Below are 20,250 nucleotides of genomic sequence, written 5' to 3' on the forward strand. Positions count from 1 at the left end.
ATTTTCCTACTGTTAGCCCGGAAGCGTGATAAGTAGATGGTAACAGCACATTAATGGGGTGTGGTGGACCAGGTATGTTAGACTTTCTGCTAAGATGCTGAGAGATGTTTAAGGAGATTAGAGATAAAGAGGAATAGCTGCTGCTATAATCCACTGATGTTTCTGGGTACTAGGCAGGAAGACTAGAGAACACTCCAATAATTTCATTGCTACTCTCCACTCTTCATGCTTCAAGGCTAGTAGTGAAGAATCTGAGTAAAATTAATTCAACAGATAGTTACTGAGCACGCAAACAGTCTTAGTAGCTAGACACAAGAATCTGAATAAATATGGATTTTGTCTTTTTGAAGGATATACACAAATGCATAATTATAATTGTTACTATTGTGATAAGTGTTGTCATGGCAATCTCTGTCTCTATACGTGTATAAAATTAATTAATTTCCTGATTCTTGGTTTTGTCATATATTCTCCCCCACTCAATATGCATCTTCCAGCCAATATGCCAGAGACTTTTCACATACTTTAAAAATGATTTAATTTCCACAACAGTCTTTGAGGGGGATATTATTAAACACAGTTTATAGATGAGGTTTGAAGCAGTTATAAAAGCAATGTTCCATTGACCCCATCTTATTATCTGTAATGTTCTTTTCCAGTGTCATATACTGGGACCTAGAGAGTCAGAGGCTTGGGTATTCAAGACACAGTAGATGCTGCCCCACATTTTGGGTCTCTAATCCCCATGAAATTAGTGAGTATAAAATTGTCCTTTTGCTTCAGTGAATTTATCAGAAGGCCTAGCCTAAACAAATCAAAGGGCCAGTGATCTCCCATTTCTCTTAAGAAAATTGACATAGATATGACATATCAGTTCAGTTCAGTTCAATTGCTCAGTCGTGTCCAACTCTCCGCGACCCCATGAATCACAGCACGCCAGGCCTCCCTGTCCATCACCAACTCCCAAAGTTCACTCAAACTCATGTCCACAGAGTCGGTGATGCCATCCAGCCATCTCATTCTCCGTTGTCCCCTTCTCCATATAACATTGCATAAATTTAAAGCTGTATAATTCCATTTACTTTTGGATATTGCAAGAGTGTTATTGCACTGGGGTGGCAGGAGGGCTGCAAAAATCCCTCAGGAAAAAATTTCTGCTCCTTCTTCGTTAGCCTGACACTGCTATATCCAGGAACAATCCTGTCTGTGGGAATCCCAACTGATGGTGCTGTCCGATTGGCTAGGACCGATTGGCACTTGTTCTCAGTGACAGCAGCTCAGTGGTGAGAGGTGGTGGTACTTTTTGATCATGGCTCCTTTTGGAAACCTTTATAGACAATGACAGCAGTTACTCCTCATTATTTCCCATCTCTTTCAATGTTGCTTTGGTGTCGTGGCAGGCAGCTCTCATAGTTCAGCACCACTAGTGGAGGACAGCTCACAGCACCTTTAGTACTTAACTGAGTTCTTCAGGGGCGGATCTGGGAAGGAAGATGGATTCACCAGGGAGGTGAGTCTGGGTTACAGATCTACTGCAAGGTTTCCTTATAGCAGTTTTGAACTTCTGAGGCGAGGCATAGGTCTTCAGAATTCCTTAGTTCAGAGTGAGCTTGTATGCTTCTTGTGGTTACTATGAAGTAACTACAATTTCCTCCAGGCAATATCTGAACTAAAATTCCTCTTCATATGCCTTCTCAGTAGGTCACGAAAGTTGGGAAAGCCATAGGGAACCTCATATTTCTTCAAACTGGATGCGAACTAAATTTCAGAAGGGTCCCTGGGTTAAATAGATGGAAGTGGTCACCTTTTAATTCTTGGTGTATGACTTCTGAGGTGTCTGCTCTCTTTGACTTAGAGAACAAGAATAAAAACTAGCTTTCTGTTATTAATAGTTCTGCTATGAACATTGGGGTGCATGTATCTTTTAAAAATAGAGTTTTTGACTTTTGGGGACATATGCTCAGGGCTGGGATTATTGAATCGTATGGTACCACTATTTTTAGTTTTGAAAGGAAACTCCATACTGTTTTCCATAGTGGCTGTACGTTCCCGCCAATAATGTAGAAAGGTTACCTTTTCCCCACAGGTCTCCAGAATTTATTATTTTTAGATTTTTAATGATAGCCATTCTGCCTGGTATGAGGTAATGTCTTATTGTAGTTTTCATTTGCATTTCTCTAATAATTAGTGATGTTGAGCAACTTTTCATGGGCTTGTTGGCCATCTGTATGTCTTCTTTGGTTAAATGTCTATTTAGGTCTTTCTGCCTATTTTTTGACTGAATTGTGTTTTTTTGATATTGTGGTGTATAAGTTGTTTGTATGTTTTGGATATTAACCATTTGTTAATACCATTAACAAATTATATTTGTTAATGGTCACCATATTTTGGTCATATCATTTGTAAATATTTTTTCCCATTCTGTATATTATCTTTTCATTTTGTTGTGGTTTCCTGTGCTGTGAAAAGTTTTTATGTTTGATTAGGTCCCATTTATTTATTTTTGCTTTTATTTCTTTTGCCTTAAGAGATTGATCTAAGAAGATATTACTAAGATTTATGTCAGAGATTGTTTTGCTTATGTTCTCTTCTAGGAGTTTTATGGTATCATGTCTTTTATTTAGATCATTAAACCATTTTGAATTTATTTTTGTATATGGCATGAGGGATGGTTCTAATTTCACTGATTTACATGTAACTGTTCAGCTTTCCAAATACCACTTGTTGAAGAGACTCTTTTTTCTCCATTGTATATTCCTGCCTCTTTTGCTGTAGGTTAATTGACCATAGGTGTGTGGTTTATTTCTGTGCTCTCTATTTTGTTCCATTGATATCTTTATGTCTGTTTTTATGCCAAGATGTGGAAATAACCCAAGTATCCATCAACATACAGTTGGTTTAATAAGATGTATAAATATCAATACAGTGGAATATTACTTAGTCATGGAAAGAATGAAATACTGTCATTTGCAGCAACATGAATGACCTAGAGAATATCATACTATGTGATATTGATGTTAGACAGAGAAAGACAAATATTATATGATATCACTTATATGTAAGAATATAAAAAATAGTACAAATGAATCTATGTACAAAATAGAAACAGATTCACAGGGATAGAAAACAAACATGTGGTTTCCAAAGGGGAAAGAGAAAGAGGGAGGGATAAATTTCAAGTATGGGATTAGCAGATACAAGCTACTATACATAAAATAGTGAAGCAATAAGTTTTTACTGTATAGCACAGGGAACTGTGTTCAATACCTTGCAATAAAATATAATGGAAAATACTCTAGAAAAAAATAACTGAATCATTTTGCTGTACACCTGAAACACAGTATTATAAGTCAACTATATCTCAAAAAAAGAAAACAAAAAATACTAGCTTTCTTCTGGCCAACTCTGGCTTTTCCACATGTCTTTTCTCTCCTTCACCTGCCAGCTCAAAGATTTGAAAGAGACGGCTTTTTCTGAGGAGTTTATTTGTGGTGTTCTTGTTTAACCCTCCTCCTCTTCATTCCTGGGAAAGACCTTCTTTTTATCTTCAGTTTAGTTGAGGAAATTAATTTTCATGTTGTTTTCTTCCACAGTATTGCTAGAACACAGCAATACTCACAGTATTGCTAAAGAGTAAATAGTAGGTAACTAACCATTTCATATTAAGAACTATTTAACTATCTAGTCCATGTTGAGGAAACCCCACAAGTGGAAATGGAAGTTTAACACATGGTTAGCCATAGATCCCTATGCAATTGCACTTTGTAAATTCCAAATGACCAGGTAGCTGTGTGTGGTGTTGCAGAAGAATAGCATTGGCCCTGAGGCAATTCCTGCCGGGAGCCAGCAAGGGAAATCCTACCCGTGGCAAAGGTCAACTGGGGAAGAGGCCTGACGGGCAAAGGCTAATCAGGACTCGAGGAGCCCCCTGGACTTACCTGAGCATCTACCCCAAAGAAAACTGGAATCTGACTGCTTTACTATCTTACGCCTCTTACCAAGTCCTCTAATACTTACAGGGGCTTCCCCCCAACCACCTTTCTCTGAAAACATTAATTCAGAGCTGTAGTTTAAAAGTTCTCCTCGGCTTAATAGGAGTGTTCCAATCCAAGCCCCTCTGATAGCTTTCTAACTTGCATGACAAGTTTGTCCGGGCTCTTACAACTATGAGTGTGACTGTTTATAGCCTCCCAGCCATGCAAGGACAGAAAGCCTAATATCCTAAAATACAGGAATCTGTTGAAGAAGTTAAAATCACTAGAATAGTACTAGAAAAGATTTCATTGTTGAATCAATGCTTGCTGCAGTTTCCTCTATTGTATCCTTGGAAATATATTAATCCTTTGACTTAACCACATCAGATCTTAAGTTAATAAGTTCCTTTCTTGCAACTCACTACACCGGTGCCTTATAGGAATGTAACTTTGTTATGTGTCTAGCACCTAACTTTAGGAAAGTCACCTTAAAAGAATATAAGTCTTTTACTTGCTAACTAACCTATTGTCAGGAGAAGAGGGCCATAAACTGTTAGCAGGCCCCCTGGCCAGAAGATGATGTAAACCATCTAAAAACTTTTATCACACAAAAATAAGCCCTGATCCTGATAAGGGTCAAGACTGCTGACCCCACGCGATTTTGGTGTGAATCTATACCTCCCTTTCTCTGTTTCTTATGCGCATAACTTAGGGTATAAAAGCAGCACTGAAAAATAAAGTTTTGGGCCTTGCTCACTGAAGCTTGGTCTCCCCGTGTCGTTCTTTCTTTTTCCATCCTTTTCTCTATTCTCCTTTTTCTGGTTGAGATCCTTGGAGCACTGGGTCCTCTGAGTTTACTTATCTGCCTGGGCTTCTAAGACCCACTCGAGGGGGTGCCCTGGTGGGGTGCCTCAAGTGATTCGAGAGGGCGCCTGCGGCCTACGTAAACAGAGCAAGCCCCGTGCTGGGGTTTTATTGGTTTCCAGCGTAAACCAAGGAATCATCAGCCCCTGTCTCTCTCTCTGACGCCGACGCCGTTCATCCCGAGGATACCCTGGGTCATATCGGGGCTGGACCCCGATAAGTGGCGCCCGAACCAGGCTTCCGAGGGTAAGTCTCCCCCATTGTCCAGTTTTCGGGACGGCTAGGACCCCACTTAGGGTTTCCGGAACCCCCCTGCATAAGATAGGTAGGGTGAGTAAAAGTGGAAGGGTTTATACTTTCTTTAAGAGACTAAAACTTCAGACACGGGTAACAGTAAGTCAAAAGGATGACAACTCTTTATACGAATCATTTTACAACTATTAAAGAAAAGAGGAATTAAGGTCCAAAACTAAATTACTCTTGTTCAGGAGCAGTGTCCTTGGTTTCTAGAAGAGGGCACTGTTAATTTAGATACCTGAGAAAAGGTGAGAAAACAGCTAAAAATTTACTATACTTCTGCACCTCCTCAAGATGAGGAAGATTTAGATAAGATAATAGATCAATACCATTCTGATGAGGATGAATACCTTTTAGCTATTGATACTCCTAAAAGCTTGAAAAAAAACATCCTCAAATAAACTGTCCTCAAAATCTAAACATCAGAAAGGCTCTCCAAAACTAGAGACCAAATATGTGGGACATTCTCGTCCCCCTTTGCCTCCCCCCGCTTATAGGGGCGAGAGACCACCGCTGGAAGTTCCCCAGAAAAGAGTTCTCTCTAGCCCCGGAAATGAGTTTGATCCACACCTTGAGAGGCTTTTACAAGATCTTAGGGCTATTAATGCCACTATGGAGGACATGGGGGCCTTACAGCCAGGGCTCCCCTCCCCAGTAGCTGTTCCAGAGGGATATAATACAATTGTAATTGATTTACAAGACTGCTTTTTCACTATTCCCTTAAACGCCATGGATAAAAAGCGATTTGCTTTTAGCCTGCCGTCAGAAAATTTTAAACAGTCCTATTTGAGGTTTCAATGGAAAGTGTTACCTCAGGGAATGAAAAATAGCCCCACCTTATGTCAAAAATTTGTTAATACCTCTATACAAGATATTAGGGCTAAATATGAGCAGGTATATATGCTTCATTATATAGATTATATTTTAATAGCTCATCCAGATAGAGCTCATTTACAAACTGTCCTCCAAGAGTTAACTCAGGCGTTATCAGCTAGAGGCTTAAAAATTGCCCCGGAAAAAATTCAAACCAACCCACCCATAACTTATTTAGGAAGGATTATACATTCAGAAACAGTGACTCATGCCCCACTACAATTAAGAAAAGATCATGTTATTCTTAATGACTTTCAAAGACTTTTAGGTGATATTAACTAGATAACGGCCTTACTTGAAATTAACCACTGCTGAGCTAAAACCTCTCTTTAACATTTTGCGCGGGGATCCCGACCCAGCTTCAAAAAGGCAATTAACTACTGAGGCTCAAGAAGCCTTGCTTACAGTGGAAAAGGCTCTATCTAATAGTTATGTAAAACAAATAGATTTAGCAGCCACTTGGCAATTCTTTTGCTTAGCTACCCCCATTGCACCTACGGGAGTCTTATGGCAAAACGGCCCCTTAGAATGGGTCCATCTTCCTGCTCAAGCAAAAAAGATAGTGGCTTCTAATCCGGGGTTGATAGCTACTTTGATATTAAAAGGAAGAAGGCGGAGCATTGAATTATTTGGTAAAGAGCCATCAGAGATTGCAATTCCATATAACAAACAACAGCTTGATGCTCTTTTAATGTTTGAAGAAGATTGGCAAATTGCTATAGGAAAACTATTTCGGTCAAATTTTCCATCATTTACCCTCACATGTTTTGTTAAATTTTATATCTAGACACCTGGTTATCTTCCCTGTTAGGTGCAGACAACTCCCCATTCCGGGCGCTCAGCTAGCCTTGACTGACGGGTCAGCTAATGGCAGAGCCTCTATAGTTACAAAAAATCAACTTAAGGTTCTACAAACACAGGAGACTTCAGCTCAAAGAGCTAAACTCACAGCTGTTATAGAAGCCTTTGTCATGTTTGCAAAAGAAGATTTCAACCTTTTTTCTGACTCTCATTATGTAGTCAGATTATTCCCACATATTGAGACTGCAGTTCTGCCTGAAAATAAAACCACAATATTTCATTTACTAACTAAATTACAGCAACAAATTTGGAAGCGAAACCGACCATTTTTTATTGGCCACATTCGAGCTCATTCTGGGCTGCCTGGCCCTTTAAATGCTTTCAATGATTTGGCAGATGCATTGACCAAGATTACAGTGGCCTCTGCTTTTGAAGAGGCCCAAACTTCTCACTCACTGCACCATCAAAATGCTATGGCTTTAAGATATCATTTTAAGATTCCTCGAGAATCTGCTTGGGAGATTGTTCGTTCTTGTTCACATTGTCCCACTACTACAAATAGTTTGCATATGAGAGTTAACCCTCGCGGTCTCAAACCTAATATACTTTGGCGGACATGGCCCAGAACATATTACGCAGAGAATATTGGCAAAAATTGATAAATTTGGGGCCGATGAAGACCGAATGCAGTTAAAATTGGGTTTCTAAAAAAGTACTCGAGGTACTCAGGGGCCAGCTTGCCTGCCAATGGACCAGACCCAGCGGCCGCAACTGGGACACTTTTGTCCCTGGTCTCCTCCTGATGCAGACAACTGGCCAGAGTGCCCCGACCTGTAAGAAACAAGAGACTTAAAGTCTGTCTGTCTGGATTTATGTATGTCTCAGTGTGTGTCTTTTGTTTTTTGTTTCTTGTTTATTTTACAATATTGCTGAAGCTGTGAGCTCTAATTTAATTGGCCTAAAAAATAAATAAATAAGCGCTTACAAATCAGACAATTCTAAGTACAAGAAAAATTAACCTGAGTTTCAGAGTCACGTGAACTGGTAAATATTAAATATTAAATATCTAGTATTAATGTTTGTTTGCTAATCCAATATAGACATGTCTAAGAGTCATTAACATTAAGCATATTTTCATTGTACCTAGGTTTATTATAAGTTAAATATTGTTATATTATTATATCCATCATAAGTTTGTTGGCAAAAAAGGTACCTCTAAAAAATAAATAAATAAATAAATAATAAAAAAGTAAATGAGAGATGAGCTTTTAGATAAATTCTATTAAGATTAAAAATGTCTGTCTAAAACAGTTTCTCTAGATTTTGGTAACTTGAATTTCTAAGGTTGTGCTAAATTAAGTAACAAGTTTATTGACTAGCTAGGTCATTTCCAAATAAAATAAGATTCTGAAACATTCACTACTGAATACTAACTTACAAAAAAACTAAAGATTTTAGACTAATAAATAATGTTTGATGCCATCCTGAGATGTTCGCTAAAATTTTTTAAGTTATCACTGGTATTTATGTTCACCAATCTATAGAATGCTAATATAAAGGTCAATTCTTGGTTGCTTAAGGGAAGTAAGATGGGTGTGTTCAGTAAAGAAGGTATGAAGAATGAAGTTACATTTTATGAAGGAATAAGGTAGTAGGTCTGACTTACAGTTGGCTGTTCCAGAATGGGAGAACAAGTGGGTACAGAAAGTGATGAAAAGGTTTTGTGGAAAGTGGACCCCAAGCAAAGAGTTTTGTGTATAAATAAACATTCTCTTGAGATTTTAAACTGCATTTGACAATAGATTTAAGTTTTATGGTCTGTTCCATATTTTCCTCTGAAATCCTATATTGTTACTATGGCTGAGTGAATAGCTATTATTTCACAGTGACCTATAATCCCATCTGACTGAATGCTCTAAACCTTTCTGATATTTGTTGACAAAACTTTCTAAATCAATCTGATGAAGCACTTTTGGCTTCTAGCTAACTTTGGGATGCTTCAGAGGGCCCCTGAAACATCCCAAAGGGAGATATTAGAGTAATTGGGTTCAACTTCATGATTAAATTACATAGAAAGTATTGTCAAGTAAATAATAAATCTCGGGTATATTGTATGGTAGATGTTACTAATACAGATATCCTAGAAACAATTTATACATAAATTCTGATATATTCAGGTAAAATATTGCCATAATTCTGATTACTATCTTAAAGTGTTATCACAGCACTAACCAAGTTTCTTGTAAAAATTCTTCCTCTTCCAGAAGATTTATGGAAAGGACTTTAGGATAAATATAAGTTTCTGAACTGGGTAAAAAATTAAAAGATTCTAGTGGGAAACCTAATGACTGTAAAAAGGTTAACAAAAAGACCAAATAAACTGGCAAATATGCTTATAACTTTTATGGTTTCTGAAAAATTACTGGTTTGAATCTGTGTTTTCCAGATCTTAGGAAACCTTCCCCTCAAACTAATTATGATTTAACAGTAATTTGGTAAAATGGTATTTATTAAACAAATTAAAGCATTTTAACATTTTTATCTGACCCCTTCAGAGACTGGAAACTCTTAGGCTTCCAGTAACTTTATCAGATAAATTAGAAAGGTTATCTCACTAAAAAAGAAAGGGAGGAATTCACTTAGATCTGTTAGGTGAAATCTGTGATAAGACTTTGGGATGACTTTCCTAGCCCTGAAAGGTTTTATTTTAAAGTTAAGTTTGAGACTCCATAAAAGTTTCAGCAAAGCAAAAAAAAAAAAAAAGTCTATGGTTATATAAATAATCAGGTCAAGTTTATTGAGAACAGACCTATTTTGTAAACAAGTCTTAATTTGGTTATATTTGATAAAAATGAGAGTAAAAAAAAAAAAAAACAAAAAAGATGTTTCAATGAATGTTGAATTCAAGTTTGTTAATGGAAGTCTGTATCTACTAAGACTCATTTCCTGAATAGATCTTTGCTGTTATGTGATATTAATATAAAATTTAATTGAATTCTTAAAGAACACCCTAAGTTTGTTTCTGAAGCTTATCTCAGTAGATTACTTCATCTTTGGATGAAGATCAGATGCCTCATGACCTGCAACCAGGACAAAAAAAAAAAAAAAAAGACATAATTTAAGGGACTGTCTCCAACCTGGATGGAAGGACTTTTTTCAGAAGAAACTACACTGCACCAGGATGAGAAGACGATGACACCAGAGGTAGACAGCTTGCCCAAGACGCTGGACCTGATTCGTATGATCATTTATAATGTTTTCCTGACTTCTTAGACCTCTAATATTAAGTTTTGTAAATTGATAAAATTAAGTTTCTAGTTTTGTTAATTAAGGTCTAGTGTTTACCAAGACTCACTGCTGAGACAGTTCGATAAAGGTCAGATGCTCCATAATGTACAACCAGGAGATTAACACCAGGCTATAGTCATTTAACAAATGAAGTCAGGTGACTTGGGGTATACCAAGCTTTATCTAATAAAAGTTCTTGACTGATAATTTTTATTTTACTAATAACTGCTAGCTATGGCTATATTATTTTCTATGTCACTTTGTTTCACTGAGCCTGTGATATAATGCTGATATGCAGTTCCATATGAGATCAATAATTGTAATAATGTGACTCTGGGTATGAGGAAAAGCAACAAGAGGGAATATTTTCCTGGACCAGGAGGCTAGTAAGACAGTGGTCCAGAGTATGAGTTCCAATTCTTGCATCTTCTCATACCTAAAAAAAAAACACTGACATCATTAATGGTGACATCTGCTTTGGTTATAAAAAAAAAAAAAAAAAAAATTTGCAATTAAAAGTCAAAATAAAGTAGCTATGGTTCAAACATCCTGGGAAATAACTATTTCCCAGATATCCTAAAAAATGATATTATGGGTGTGATTTCAGATTAGACACTGTAACCTAATGTAGAACTTAATGCTCCTGTAATGCATTTTTGCTTCTGTACTTTGCTTGCCGCTACTGCCCCCATTACTCTAATTCGACCAAAGAATATTTTTGCTTACTGTCTCCCTATGTTTTTCTCTTTACTAATCACTCTGAGAGAATTAATATATGTATGAATTATTCAGGTGGGCCTAATGTAGTGTCTTGTAAACAATGTATGCTCTCATCTTGTCTGACTCCCCAATACAATGTCTGCTCTTTTGTGATATTACAATGACCACCCTATCTAATGGTGCCTGTAACTTTAACTACTCATTGGTATGATAACTATGGTCTTGCTGTGCTACAACTACAAGATTTAATGTGACCACGACGATTTGTGGGCTTGCTTATCCTAGGAATTTCAGCTTTAGTAGTAGCAATCACTTCTGTTACTGCAGCAGCCGAGTCATTGACTCAACAAGTACATACTGCTCAATATGTTGATAATATGTCCAAAGATGTTTCTTTAATGCTAGCTACACAGGAAGTTATAGATAGGAAGCTAGAAATAAGGGTAAATGCCCTAGAAGAGGTGATGATGTATATTGGGACTGAATTACAGGCTTTAAAAGTAAAATTGGCATTGTCCTGTCACGCTGACTATCGGTGGATATGTGTTACACCCCTAAGAGTAAACGAAACAGATTATGACTGGGAGAAAATTAAAAACCACATTTTGGGGGTTTGGAACAGTTCCAGCATTAGTTTAGATTTAGGAAAACTTCATAATCAGATAAAGACCTTGGAACACTCCCGACTAGATTTTACTGCTGCAGGAGTAGCAAATGACTTTTTTCATACTTTCTCTAACTTCATTTCTGGAAAAAACATTCTATCTACTGTTTTCAGCTATATTGCTGTGGCTGCTGTAATTTTGCTTCTCATTATAATTCTTCCTTTTGTCGTCAGAACTCTCCGGCAGAGCACTCAGAAGCTCGCAGCTGAACTACATCTGGCTGTTTTAAGAAATAAAAAAGGGGGAGATGCCGGGAGCCAGCAAGGGAAATCCTACCCGTGGCAAAGGTCAACTGGGGAAGAGGCCTGACGGGCAAAGGCTAATCAGGACTCGAGGAGCCCCCTGGACTTACCTGAGCATCTACCCCAAAGAAAACTGGAATCTGACTGCTTTACTATCTTACGCCTCTTACCAAGTCCTCTAATACTTACAGGGGCTTCCCCCCAACCACCTTTCTCTGAAAACATTAATTCAGAGCTGTAGTTTAAAAGTTCTCCTCGGCTTAATAGGAGTGTTCCAATCCAAGCCCCTCTGATAGCTTTCTAACTTGCATGACAAGTTTGTCCGGGCTCTTACAACTATGAGTGTGACTGTTTATAGCCTCCCAGCCATGCAAGGACAGAAAGCCTAATATCCTAAAATACAGGAATCTGTTGAAGAAGTTAAAATCACTAGAATAGTACTAGAAAAGATTTCATTGTTGAATCAATGCTTGCTGCAGTTTCCTCTATTGTATCCTTGGAAATATATTAATCCTTTGACTTAACCACATCAGATCTTAAGTTAATAAGTTCCTTTCTTGCAACTCACTACACCGGTGCCTTATAGGAATGTAACTTTGTTATGTGTCTAGCACCTAACTTTAGGAAAGTCACCTTAAAAGAATATAAGTCTTTTACTTGCTAACTAACCTATTGTCAGGAGAAGAGGGCCATAAACTGTTAGCAGGCCCCCTGGCCAGAAGATGATGTAAACCATCTAAAAACTTTTATCACACAAAAATAAGCCCTGATCCTGATAAGGGTCAAGACTGCTGACCCCACGCGATTTTGGTGTGAATCTATACCTCCCTTTCTCTGTTTCTTATGCGCATAACTTAGGGTATAAAAGCAGCACTGAAAAATAAAGTTTTGGGCCTTGCTCACTGAAGCTTGGTCTCCCCGTGTCGTTCTTTCTTTTTCCATCCTTTTCTCTATTCTCCTTTTTCTGGTTGAGATCCTTGGAGCACTGGGTCCTCTGAGTTTACTTATCTGCCTGGGCTTCTAAGACCCACTCGAGGGGGTGCCCTGGTGGGGTGCCTCAAGTGATTCGAGAGGGCGCCTGCGGCCTACGTAAACAGAGCAAGCCCCGTGCTGGGGTTTTATTGGTTTCCAGCGTAAACCAAGGAATCATCAGCCCCTGTCTCTCTCTCTGACGCCGACGCCGTTCATCCCGAGGATACCCTGGGTCATATCGGGGCTGGACCCCGATAAATTCCATTGGTCAACTTCTACAGGCCATTTAAACTCGGGACTATTTATAGAGCAGAGGGAGAGTCCTTACAAACAGTCCTTCAAAAAGCCTTGTGAGCCTAAGGCTTTGTGGCTCTAGAACCTGCTATATAAATCAGATTTTAAATTAGTATTCAAATTGAAGAGGTATGTACATCTGTTATGAGGCCAGTCATAGACTACAGGAGATGAGGGGTCGTTTACTTGAGTTTTGGTTGTTTTGAGAAAAGGTGACCCCAATGGGTTCAACTATTTTCACACATTTGGTCAATCTTACAGGCAAGCTCCCTTATTGATAGAGAAAATTAGTTTCCCCAGGGAGCTTTGGGGCAGAATCCAAGGCAGATCTCCCTTTCATTAGTGCCACAGTTTATATTGGGAGTTTCAAATTCTACTGTATAATATAACTAGGATTGTTTTAAAATAAAAATAGCACTTGAGTTATCCACTTAGGACAATTCATAGTCTATGTGCCATGCTTATCTTGGGGTTTTGTACATTCCTTGGCACACCAGACACACAATTTGAGAGTGTAACCCTGGCTGGATCCTGGGCTGTATCTGTTTGTCTAAGCCTCTGGGGGAGCTTCCCTGATAGCTCAGTTGGTAAAGAATCTGCCTGCAAAATGGGAGACCTGGGTTCGATCCCTGGGTTGGGAAGATCCCCTGGGGAAGGGAAAGGCTACCTACTCTAGTGTTCTGGCCTGGAGAATTCCATGGAGTGTATAGTCCATGGGGTCACAAAGAGTCGGACACGACTGAGCGATTTTCACTCTCTGGGAAAGGAGACTCAACCAGCATGGTTCCTAGGAGCCAGTAACCCACCTTCTCACCATGTGGTTGGACCATATGAAAACAGCTCTTCTGTGGTTCCTGAGCTTAGTTATATATAATGATTCCCTCTGGCCCATCTCAAACTTTACTTGTTGACATGCTTTCATCACTGCTGGTTTTTGTTGAGACATTTGTCTTCCTGATTTGGTCCTTGCCTCTGTCTTCTTGCCAAGGTTTAAGACTGCTTCCCAAGCTTGGCCTTTTCAGCTCTCTCCTTGACTTCAGTCTTTCCTTTGCATACCAATCATTGGACTTCTAGGCAGTCCATCCTTGCCCCCAAGATACCCTATTTCAGCCCAGCTTACTCTCAGCAACATCTCCTCCAGAATGGCTAATGTCCTATGAAGAGAGCCAGGGCTAGGTCCTGCCCTCTCAACAAGTGGACACAGAGGACGAGAATGTATGATTGGGTAATGCTTTGTTGCCACGGTTTCTTTCAATATGTCCTGGAGCCTTGAACTAGACTAACTTTTCTATCATTTTTTCAATTAGAATACTGTTCTCAACCAAACATTAGTCTGCGGTAGTTTTAAATTACCATGCCTGATTCACAGTGATTGAATTTTAACAAAATTCCTGCCATATTAATATGTTCTAGAATAGGAAGTTGATTGGGAGTCATTTCATGAGTGGAGGAGAGCAATTTAAAATTGTTAGAACATTTCACGTATCTTAACACTTGGTTTGGGATGGTTTGGTGCCTGCTTAATATAGGAGAATGTGAAATTGCCTGGCAATGAAATTTCAATCAGTGGCTCTGTATCTGAGGGGAACTCTCCAGCAAATAGGCAGTGAGTTTTCTCACCACTATTTCCCTTTGGAAAATCTCTGACTCTCCCTTTCACCTTGTTTGGGTGTTTTGGGCACATTTCTAGCCAACATTTAACTAGGCTTAGTCGTAACAAGCTCCACAGTGATCTAGTCTCTCAATTTTCAAACCTCAGTTCCCTCTGTATTTTTAGCTATTTCAGAAATGGAAAAGGTCACAACCTAAAAAAGTTTTGACAAAAACAAACTCCATTCCCAAGTTGCAGAATAATTATTTCTCTGGAAATTTAAGCCTTTTTTGGGGGAGTATGTTGAGCATCAGTAGTGTAAAGGTGTTAACACAGCACCTGGGAATCAAAATGTGGGCAAGCAGGTGAGATTTTCTTCAGCTTGCACATTGCTAATGATTTTGATCTCAGTTTTATTTTCAGGTTATCACAATGAGGTAAAGAATTCCACCTAGGTCTAAACTGTGTGAAAGGTAGATTTCTGTAGACTTGAAAACCAAGGAGCTTGATTCTCAGTGGCCTTTGAGAAATAACTCTGTGATTAAAAAAATATTATCCTCTTGGCAGCTTATCTCAATGTGGTACATTAAGACATACCTAGGTCCCTGGTGGGGAAGTATTACCACCTTAGGTAGAATTGTAAAATAGATGAGGATTCTTTTAAGATATCTCTATTCCCTCTTTCTTTTCCCTCTCCAATTTTAACCCTAACTCTAACCCTCACCATCCTCTCTGCCCTTTGAAATGTCATCTCAGTCTTTCCTCTTTAACTCAGTTCTCCCTTTCTGTCAAAATATTTTGGTTCAACACTTATCTTCTAGAAATTCCAATTCCTCTTAGTACATTGATGAGTGCATGTCTGTATGCTCAATTGCTCAGTTGTGTCTGACTCTTTGTGACACAATGGACTGTAGCCCTCCAGGCTCTTCTGTCCATGTGACTTCCCAGGCAAGAATACTGGGGTGGGTTGTCATTTCCTTCTCCAGGGGATATTCCTGACCCAGGGATCAATCCCATATCTCCTGTGTCTCCTGCATTGGCAGGTGGATTCTTTACCACTGAGCCACATGGGAAGCACACATTGATGGGTACTAATGGATTAATCTATCGCCTGTCATAGTCCACATGTCTCTTTTATTATTATTATTTTCAGATTTTATTTATTTACTTATTTTTTAAAAGGTATACAATGTGATGATTTAATATATGTATACATTTGGAAATGATTGCTACAATCAAAGTAACTTACCTATTACCTGTTTACCAATATTTTTGGTAGTGAAAACACTTAAGATTTACTTGCTTAGCAAATTTCAAGTTTATAATAGTGTTATTAACTATAGTCATCATGCTGTACATTCGATCCCCAGAACTTATTCATCTCATAACTGAAGATTCATAACCTTTCACCAATATCATTTCCACCATCCCTCAGTCCCTGGTAATCACCATTGTCTGATTCTATGGGTTCAACTTTTTCAGATTCCACATATAAGTGAGATCATACAGTATTTGTCTTTCTGTGTTTGGCTTATTACCCTTAGCATAGTGTCCTCCAGCTTTGTCCTTGTTGGTTCAGCCATTATGGGAAATGATATGAAGGTTCCTCAAAAAGTAATAGTAGGTCTACCATATGATTCAGCAAATTTACTTCTGGATATGTACCCAAAGGAAGTGAAATCAGATTTCAGTGAGATACTGAGATATTTGCACTCCCAGGTTCATTCTTGCATTATTCACAATAGTCAAGATATGGAAGCTATTTTAATGTTCATCAGTGGATGAGTGCATCATGAATATGTATGTGTGTGTGTATGTAATGGAATATTATTCAGCCATGAAAAAGGAAATCCTGGTGTTGCCCCATGTTTATTTTTAACAGTCCTTTGGAGACAAGGGATTAATTGCCATCAGTGACTTTGACCCTGGTTGTGGATATTTCTGCCCTGCAGTAGTTAGATAGAATGATATTTTTGAGCAGGTGGTCTTTTCTCATGCCTTCCAAAGCCTTTGAGAAGGCTTTTACCCTTCACTGTTGACCTCAAATAAAGCCTGCAGGGACCACTGGTGTTTCTCTGGTATTTACTGAAGGACGAATCTCAGAGTACATTAACTTGTAAGAAATACATACTAGGGTAGGCACGTATTGTTTATTAACTTGTTTCAAAGGCAATTTAAGAAAGCTCAAGTCTGATTAAATGATACAGAAATGATGTTTCTGGAGAAAAGATCTCAGTTCATTAATTTTTAAAAATCTCTGCCCCTCCCCCATCTTTTGAGCTGCAGTGCTTTTTTTCATTCTATTATTTATTTATTTTTCCAAAAAGCTGTTTTGAAGTCTCTGAATTTTCCTCTTGGGTAAATTTTACTCCCATTTCAGTCCCTTAGCACTATTATTCAAATGTTCAGCATTTAGAATCACTAAATGTCTTTCCTGGGATTATAACTTTTATTCCCATTTATCTAATGAATGCAAATCAAATATTTATCATGTGATTGTGATTAAAATATATAACCCCCTAAAGATGTTTATATTAAAGCAGTTCTTCCTGAAAAATATTCTTATGTTTTTAACTGTTGCTGTACAGTTGTGAAGTTCATCTTTTGATATATATTTATATTGACAAAATTAAAACTATAAAAAATTTAAAAAATGACTTCTTAATAAATCCCAGGAAGTTATTTATATATATCAAGATTCCTCGTTTTAGTGTTGAAGACATTTTTAAGTGACCTGAGGCAAAGTAACCTGCTTGGGGTCTCCGTGTGAGTTGGGGGGTGCTGTTGGAGCACACAGCCTCTGGTGACATGTCGAGTTTTGAGCCACATGCAGGAACTACAGCTAATGATTCTCAGGTGAACACAGCACTGACTGCACAGTTGCAACAAAGTGGATTGTTTGTGTTATTTAAGATAAAAGACATTCTATCAACGAACAAGAACTTTAGGGGCATATTTGTCAAAATTAGTTATTTTTTATAGTGGAGGACAGAGGAGCCTTGTGTGCTGCAGTCCATGGGGTGGCAACGAGACAGACATAGCAATTCAACAACAACAATGATGAGTTATAATGCATCGATTGGGTGTTTGAGAAACTGCTCTGGGAAGGTGGTTCAAATGTTAGAGTGTGATGCCAGGAGTGGCCTGGGCTTTATGTGGGCTTCTCGGAACTCTTTGAGGAAACACAGATGATCAAATCCACATTTAGGTGAAGCTGTGGCGAAAACCAGGGAGCAGAACAAATATTGAAAAGAGTTGTGGTGCAAGTTCACTGGAAAGAAGGGAGGAGAAGTAAAGCTATGGGCGTGAAGCAGGCACTGAGGCTTGGCGGCACAGGGAGGACCCCGTTTCTGAGCCCCCAGTTACACTTCCACACCAGGTCACATCCATTTCATAGCGTCCCCCAGGGGCAGTTATCGCCCCAACTGACATGTGGGGAAAATGAGACACAAGGAGAGGTTAAAAGCTGCTTGAAGCCACATAGCTAGGATGTTTCAGAATTAGAATTCTGACCCAACATGTTCACTCCATGATTCTGCTGATTCATATTACAAGCATAGCAGAGAGGTTTATTTTCCTTGATGACTTCTGAAGGATGCTTTTTTCCTTACCTGTTCACACATAGTGACCAGGTCTCCTTATCTCTGGGCTGTTCATGGGGCATTTTCCTAATTTCCTTTTATCATGATGCAGGTTTTAGCCTGGCCTGTGTTGCTCCTCATTTAGATTCCAGACAGAGGAGGTATCTAGCTTTTGGCAACCCTGGCTTGGCAGAACCTCTGAGGGGCTTCTGGAGAGACACAATCTCAGAAACATCAGTCATTTTCCCAGAGGTGCAGGGACAGTGAAGAGAAGAGGTCTAGCATGTGTCACCCTGTGACCAGCTGTGACTTCTCCTTCTGCTGCTTGCTCTCCAGGATGCTGTGTCCTGTAAAAGGCAGGAGCCATGGAAAGCCAGCCTGCATCTGCAGCTCTGGATGGATGAGTCCCTCCATGAGGCGAGGCAGGGCAGGGCAGCCAGGGCAGATCCACAAGGCTGCAGATAACACTGGGCTCCTGACTGCCCCTGGAGTCTGGCTATCAGACTCTCTAGAGAGAGCAGGAGGGGAAAGTGCAACTGATGTACTAACCAGTTCTGCTTTTGCAACTTACATTTGGAAAAGGCTCCAAGGATGAGCACGTCTAGAGCTATACATAGTCTCCCTGGTGGGATGGTTTCAATGCTCTGGTTGCCACCACTTTTCTGTGGGCTTCTGCTCTCTAGGAGCTAGTATTATGGACTTCATTCTTTGTGGTTATAGGACTCTCATGGGGAACAAGGACTCAGGGACTGAGTTTTGTTTCTGTACCATAGTGTCTGGGTCTTTGTTAGCAGCCATATGCAGGAGTCAGATGTTGTTCTTGTGCAGTCACTAAGTCATGTCTGACTCTTTTTGACCCATGGACTGCAACAGAGCAGGCTCCTGTCTTTCACTTTCTTCTGGAGTTTGCTCAGATTTATGTCCATTGAATCAGTGATGCTATCTAAACATCTCATTCTCTACCCCCGACTTCTCCTCCTGCCTTCAGTCTTTCTCAGCATCAGGGTCTTTTCCAGTGTCAGCTCTTCATATCAGGTGGCCAAATTATTGGAGCTTCAGCTTCAGCATCAGTCCTTCCAATGAATTTTCAGGACTTATTTCCTTTAGGATTGACTGGTTTGATCTCCTTGCAGTCCAACGGACTCTTTGAGAGTCTTCTCCAACACCACACAGTTCAAAAAGCATCAGCTGTTTGGTGCTCAACCTTCTTTGTCATCCAGCTCTCACAACCATATATGACTATTGGAAAAACCATAGTTTTGGCCGGACGGACCTTTGTCAACAAGGTGATGCCTCTGCTATCTACGTTTGTCATGGCTTTCCTTCCAAGGAAGAAGTGTCTTTTAATTTCATGGCTGCAGTCACCATCTGCAGTGATTTTAGAGCTCAAGAAAATAAAATCTGTTACTGCTTCCATTTTTTCCCCATCTATTTGCCATGAAGTGATAGAACCAGAAACCATGATCATAATTTTTTGAATGCTTAGTTTCAGGCTAGCATTTTCCACTTTCCTCTTTTACCTCTTTAAGAGGCTCTTCAACTTCTCTTCACTTTCTGCCATTAAACTAGTATCATCTGCTTATCTGATGTTGATATTTCTCCCAGCAATCTTGATTCCAGCTTGTGATTCATCCAGCTTGGCATTTTGCATGATGTACTCTGCATAGAAGTTAAACAAGCAGGGTGGCAATATACAGCCTTGATGTACTCCTTTCCCAATTTTCAACCAATCAGTTTCATGTCTGGTTCTAACTGTTACTTCTTAACCTGCATACAGATTTCTCAGGAGCCAGGTAAGGTGATCTGATACTCCCATCTCTTTAGGAATCTTCCAGTTTGTTGTGGTCCACATAGTCAAAGGCTTTAGCATAGTCAGTGAAACAAAAGTAGATGTTTTTCTAGAACTCCCTTGCTTTTTCCATGATCCAGCAACTGTTGGCAATTTGATCTCTGATTCCTCTGCCTCTTCAAAACTCAGCTTGTATATCTAGAAATTCTTGGTTCACATACTGTTGAAGCCTAGCTTGAAGGCTTTTGAACATAACCTTGTTAGTGTGTGAAATGAGTGCAATTGTGCAGTAGTTTGAG

This window comes from Moschus berezovskii, chromosome 9, assembly GCF_049115385.1.
Source record: "Moschus berezovskii isolate FMDL1 chromosome 9, NW_MosBer_1.0, whole genome shotgun sequence".
Taxonomy (NCBI): domain Eukaryota; kingdom Metazoa; phylum Chordata; class Mammalia; order Artiodactyla; family Moschidae; genus Moschus; species Moschus berezovskii.